The 6,165-nt window shown below is 40.7% G+C and overlaps 1 pseudogene; it reads left to right on the top strand.

Annotated features, from left to right (window-relative positions):
* The first annotated feature begins 1,400 nt into the window (after positions 1-1,400).
* On the top strand, positions 1,401-1,968 carry LOC131403813 (methyl-CpG-binding domain protein 3-like 1; annotated as a pseudogene).
* The last annotated feature ends 4,197 nt before the right edge of the window (positions 1,969-6,165 follow it).

Here is a 6,165-nt window from a genome sequence, read left to right as displayed (position 1 = left end):
CTAGCATAATACAATCAATATGACGGTCATGAAATCAGAATCAGCCTAATTAAGTCCAAATTAACCCAATGTCAGCTGTTCCCTGACTCACTAATCCAGTAGTGACTTATAATAAGGGTATTCGTGTTCTATCATCTCCTTTTCATTTATTGGCTAGAGTAATTATTCTTTACATAGCCTGTCTATTTTTACATAGTAAAGAAAAGGTGTTTTTTAAAAAAACCCTCCTTGGAAAAGTCTCCCTAACATATTGAATTAATAACAGAAGCCAGGACAGGAAATTCACCACATATCTTGAGCTTTAGTCTCTGGTTTTAGATCTTCCTAACTGGAAAATTACCTTGACTTCTGCCTTCTTTCTTGACATTAATCCACTTAGGACTAAGTAGGAGTGCAACCTCATGTCATGTGAGAAGAGGTGGGACTCTAGGAAGTGGTTTTTTTTCATTCTGTCAGTGTCTGTGTGTTTGTGTGTGTGTGTGTGCGTGTGTGTGTATGACAGTTTTTTGCTGCATCTTGAAGTGTGGGCCAGTGTAGACTCCTTTTCAAGGGAAAATATTTCCCTAACCACTATTTCTGGAATTTATTTTCACTGATGGCTTGGCCAGCACTGTCTAATAGTAACATTAAGCACTCTATATTATGGAATTTAAATATTTTTCTTAGTAGCCACATTTTAAAAAATTAAAACAAACAGGTGAAACTAATTTTAATAGTATATTTTAACCCACTATAGCCAAGATATCATCAATGTGGGTGCAGTCTATACAAAACTTAATAATGAGAGAGTTTACATTGTTTTCCTGGGTTTCATAAATCCAGTGTGTACTTCCCACTTACAGCACAATCTCCAATTGGAAGTTGAGTTTTTTCAGACATACATTCTCTGTACTGAGATTTAATGTTCACAGTTGTCAAATAAGAGTCACTAGGAGTGGGGTGGATGATAATTTCACTACTGATTTAAACTCTAATGGAGCTATGAACACCAACTGGTCAATAGGTTAATCAAATGAATAGTCATATAGTACAGAAGAATGGTATGATTTGGGATTTAGAAAAAGAATGGGGACCGTGTGTCCTGACAGGGAGCACCAGAGTTTTTCTTGTTGAGAGTGACAAGGACAAAAAGAGGATAAAGTCATACTGATAAGTGTCTAACAACATGGAGGAGAAGAAATGACCTGCCGTAGTCCTGAGTTTTGACCTCAAGCTTTCTGTTCTTGACCCAAATCTCTTTGATTATGTCCCAAGACACAGGTCAGATTAATCCCCACAAGGAGAGAGGGAGGGTAGAATACAAGGCATCTGACATAATTGTCCTGGGAAAGCAGGGTTCATTTATCACTCTGATCCACATTCACAATTTATTTTTATAGGATAAGAGGAAACGAAGTATGATGGTCAAATCATCACAGAGGAAGAGACATGATTGTGGAAACCAATCCAACCCAAAGCCTGGTTTGAGCATCTCCATCCCTTTGAGGATGTCCAGTTACATATTCAAGAGGCCAGTTACTAAAATCACATCCTATCCTGGCAACGAGGTCAGATTCCATCAATGGGAGGAAACGTTGGAGCAGCTCCAACAACTCTGCTGGCAGAAGAGACTGCAAGGTCTCCAGGCCTGCAGAGTGCAGAAGAACTGTTAAGTCCTTTCGACCTTGCCAAAGCCCTGCTAAATCTTTCACCTAGTTGCACAGGTGCATCCCTGCCAGGTGTGCTTGCAGGTGGTCTGAACTCCAGTCTCATGCCCACCCCTGCCTGGTCTTCAGATTCAGCAGAGACGATCCCAGGAGCTGGACTGTACATCCCACAGCTTCTTTGCAAACAACTTCTAGTGACTCAGGAAGATATCAGGAAACAGGAGGAGAAAGTGAAGATGGCAAGAGAGAGACTGTCGGTAGCACTGATGCAGACAGACTTGCTAGAGGGGCAGGGAGAGTGAGGGGCAAAGAAGGACGTCCCGACAAATACGGTGATAAAAGACAAGACGGGGCAGATGACATGGAGCTCACACTACATTAGTGCCTCTGCAGGGGTCATTAGGTTTTCCTGCTTTGAGCTCTTGAAACTTTACTATATTCCAATAATTTCTTTTCTTTGATTCCTTTGTATGACAGTGAAGATACTGACAGTGATGCTTCTGAGGTATGAGATTGAGTTTCAGGTGAGGAGAGAAAGGTGATCTTTCCTTCCTTTCCTTTCCTGAGTGTTATGTATTTGTATTTTAAGATCAACAGAGAGTTATCACAGTCAGGGGATTCTTTAGAGTTTTGCCCTCACAGTCACAGAGAAAACATACCTAGTCCAAATGGATTGTCCTTTTTATGTAATATTGCAATAGATTCCAACATAACATTTCACTAAAGAGCTGTTATATCTATCTTCTCTAAAAAGATACCTACTTCTGTGTCTCTATTTTTCTGGTATTTGTTGTATGTTGAGTCACTAGTTGCATACAATGAAATACTGGATTTTCCCTTTTTTTAGATTTATATGCGTTGGAAATTTGATTCATGAAAATTGATATGACATTGCGGTATCATGCTGTCAGGAGAACGACTGTTTTCAGCATCACAAGTCTCACAATAAGCCAGTGTGTTGGGATTTGTCTATTTGTCTGATCGAGTATGTTGCACCTTCAAATCCTCTTTATCATTACTTACTTTTGTTCCACAGATTTATCAGTTTTTGAGAGCAATGTGTTAATAATAGAGTACCTTAGTATGTATATCTTCCCTAAAAAATGAGTTATTTTTTACCTAAATCTTCTCTCCTCTATTGTTCCATGTGGTAATCACCTGGAATTTTGGTTCAAATGTGTTTTTAATGTCTTGTTTTAAAACTAATACTAAATTAACCAGACTTTTTTTTCCTTTCCTTGTGAATCCTGTTATGGTTTCCTGGGTTCACATTTCTTCTTCCTGATGTACATTCTTTACCGGTTCTTTCACTGCAGGCTTGAGGGAGGTCAACTTTGAGTCTGTTTGTAAGTCAGATAACGGCTTTCTTTCTCTGAGACATATTGCAAATAGGTGTTTAATTTAGCTTTGTAGTAATTTTTTTCCTTCTTTGTCAAGTTATTTAATATTTCTGATCCTCCTCATCTTTACCTTAAAATGGAAATAAAACCCTAAATATTGTGACTGTAACTGAGATAGTACACGCAGAGCTTGCCAGTCATGTTGCTTAGGAGAAATTAAATAGTCAATAATGATAAAGATTATTAACCATTATAATGATATCATAATAATGTAATATATAATAAGGATATATTAATGTATAATAATAATTACACTTTAATTTATAATTATAATGTACAGTGTATAATGTATGCAATGAATGATAATAATATATTAATATTATTAATCATTATAATCCTCAGAGTTTGCATTCTCAGAGAATCACTGCTTAAGATTGAGAATGTGAAGCTCACACACAAAAAGTCTGAGAGAGTGGCATGACTGTGACTTTAATTCTCAGCCCTTGGGTATCTTCAGCTGTGGTCGTCTGCACAGTGTGTACAGATAATGTAATCTGTTCCCACAGACCCAAGGCAGAAGAGCGCAGCCTGCCTCATGCCTGGGTTGCTCTGGGCTGCCTGTTGGGGAGCCTCTGCTGTGAGGCTAGTTGGACTCTTTACAGAGAAAGATGAAAAAAGACTCTTTCTTTTCCCTCAGATTTCTCCCCCCGAGTTTTATTCACTTTTACATCCAGAGCAGATACTCTCTTCCCAGAGCCTTGGTGTTACTCTGGGATTCAGGCTTCCCAGACACCTAGTCATTTCAGCTCCCAAAGCCCAAGGTGACTGCAGAGTCATGTCTCACCAACTCATCATATCTTGGCCTGTTTCCGGTCATGGAGGACCCATGAGTGGGGAGAGGAGCCATTGAGGGAGATTGATCTGGAAGTCCTGGTGAATCTGAGCTTCAGAGAATGAAGCAGAAAAGGGGAACCTGAGACTGCCAGGGCTTCAGTGGGGGAGGAATATGGAGGAACCGAGAGGGGTGTGATGGCTGCACAGAGTCAAGGGGAGAGATGTTCCAAATTTTCCCAAGAAGGGAAACCTTGCACTGAAGTGGGGATACGATTTTACATGATGGAAATGTCTGTGCTGGTTTCACCAATTCTGGTGTCCCTGAGGGATGAACTAGTGTGACACCACAGGACAGAAGTTGCAGTCACTTTCAGGACTTAAGGAAGGTGAAACCTTTCAGCTTAGTCTCTTGTGAGCCAGTCAGGGGTCAAGTCTAAAAAGGCTTGTAGCCTGAGTCCATCCAATGTGGTTTCATACTGTTCCAGCCCCGCTCCTCTGGACCCCAGCTGGGAAAAGGGGACCTCAGATATAGTCAGATCTAGTCATCGCAGCTTCCGTAGGTTGTCATGAGGCAGGTAATAGCCCAGGCATCATCACTGGAGCTCATAGTCGCCCTCCTTCTTCTGCCGGCAGACAGTGACTTGTGAGGTGAGGAGAGCGCATCAGAATGTTCCAGTCAGCTGCCCAGTATTGGAGACTCCAGGGGAAGGAGATGCCAAAGCCACAGAGACCCAATGTCTCCTGTGTCTCCCTCTTCCTTTTTTCCACTTAATTTTCACCCTCAGTCCTTCTTTTCCTTCCCTTTTCTCTCTCTTGGCTCTCTCTCCCTCTCTTTCCCCTATATGTTCTAGCTTAATTGAGGTATTAACGACATACAGTAAACTGCATACATTTAAAGTGAACAATTTGATACATTTTGATTATAGCATATTGAACGATCACCTCAATCGAGAAAAGGAACGCCCATCCTCCCCAAATTTCCTCATGCTCATTTTAATTCCTCCTTCCCTGCCGTTTGCAAACACATTCTCATTCCCAGGTAACCAGTATATGTCTGGTATATGTCCCTATAGATTTTCGTGTATTTTCCAAGGATTTTTATAAGTGGGATCATATACTATGTACTCATTTTTTACTGGCTTTTTTCACTCAGCATAATTATTTTGAGATTTATGCTTGTCATTGCATGTACTATGAATTCATTCATATCCCCAACCCTTCCCTGGCAGCCCTGTGCACACACCCGAGTGCTTCTCAGGTTGGAGTGAGAGCCAGTAGTACTGCTGCATCCACAAAAGTAGGAATGCGCCTTGGTGCAACTCTGGGAGGTGTTGGCGGCAGCCCTGGACCCGCAAATTAATGCTTTCCTGGATGGTTGGAAAGCCCACCGTGCCACTGCAGTCCCAATGATTGGCCAGTGCTCAGAACCCGTGAAGAAGTCTCAGCCACCAAGCACAGAGGCTGACATGAGCATAAGAAAAGGCAGCAGCAGATATACGCGCACATGCAAATGCTTTCCCAGATGGCACAAATACCCATAGTAGTGCTGCAGTCTCACAACTGGGTAGGAGCCTCCGTGTGGCTGCAGCTCTGAGCTCAGTGTGAATGCTTTCCCAGCGGATGGGAACACCCACTGTACCAACGCAACTTCCAGCATATGAGGTGGGATCAGAAATACAGCTCATGCTTCCCCCACAGCGGTAGCAGTTGGAATCTGTGACCTGATACTACCACAAATACGCAGGCAAATGATTAGTTGATCAAAGACCATAAGAAACTACACTAAAAATTCAGAGCAGAAGGAAATGACAAACCTCTAGAAACGAACCTTGAAGTTACAGAAATTTACAATCTAAATGACAGAGAATTCAAAATAACTGTCATTAAAGAAACTCACCAAGTTACAAGAATGTTCAGACAGTTCGATGAACTCAGGAATAAAATTAATGAGGAAAAGGAATACTTCATCGAAGAAACTGAAACTATTAAAAAAAAGACAAGCAGAAATTCTGGATATGAAAAACATAATTAATGAGATAAAAACTAATCTAGAATCATTAAGAAACAGCTGATATTATGGATGAAAGAATTAGTGATTTAGAGGATTGAAATACAGAAATGTTTTAAGTGGATGAGGAGAGAGGACTCAGATTTTTAAAAAATGAAGGAATTCTTGGAGAAATATATAACTCAATTATAAAAGCAACATAAGAATTATACGTATCACAGAAGGAGAAAAGAGGGAGAAAGGAGCAGAGAGCTTGTTAAAAGGAATAATAGCTGAGAACTTTCCAAACCTGGGGAAGAACTGGACTTACAAGTACATGAAACCAACAGAAGGCCTA

The sequence above is a fragment of the Diceros bicornis genome, unplaced genomic scaffold (assembly GCF_020826845.1).
Source record: "Diceros bicornis minor isolate mBicDic1 unplaced genomic scaffold, mDicBic1.mat.cur scaffold_90_ctg1, whole genome shotgun sequence".
NCBI classification, from domain to species: Eukaryota; Metazoa; Chordata; class Mammalia; order Perissodactyla; family Rhinocerotidae; genus Diceros; species Diceros bicornis.
The sequence above is the reverse complement of the archived record's forward strand: the minus strand, read 5'-3'. Positions and strand labels throughout refer to the sequence as shown.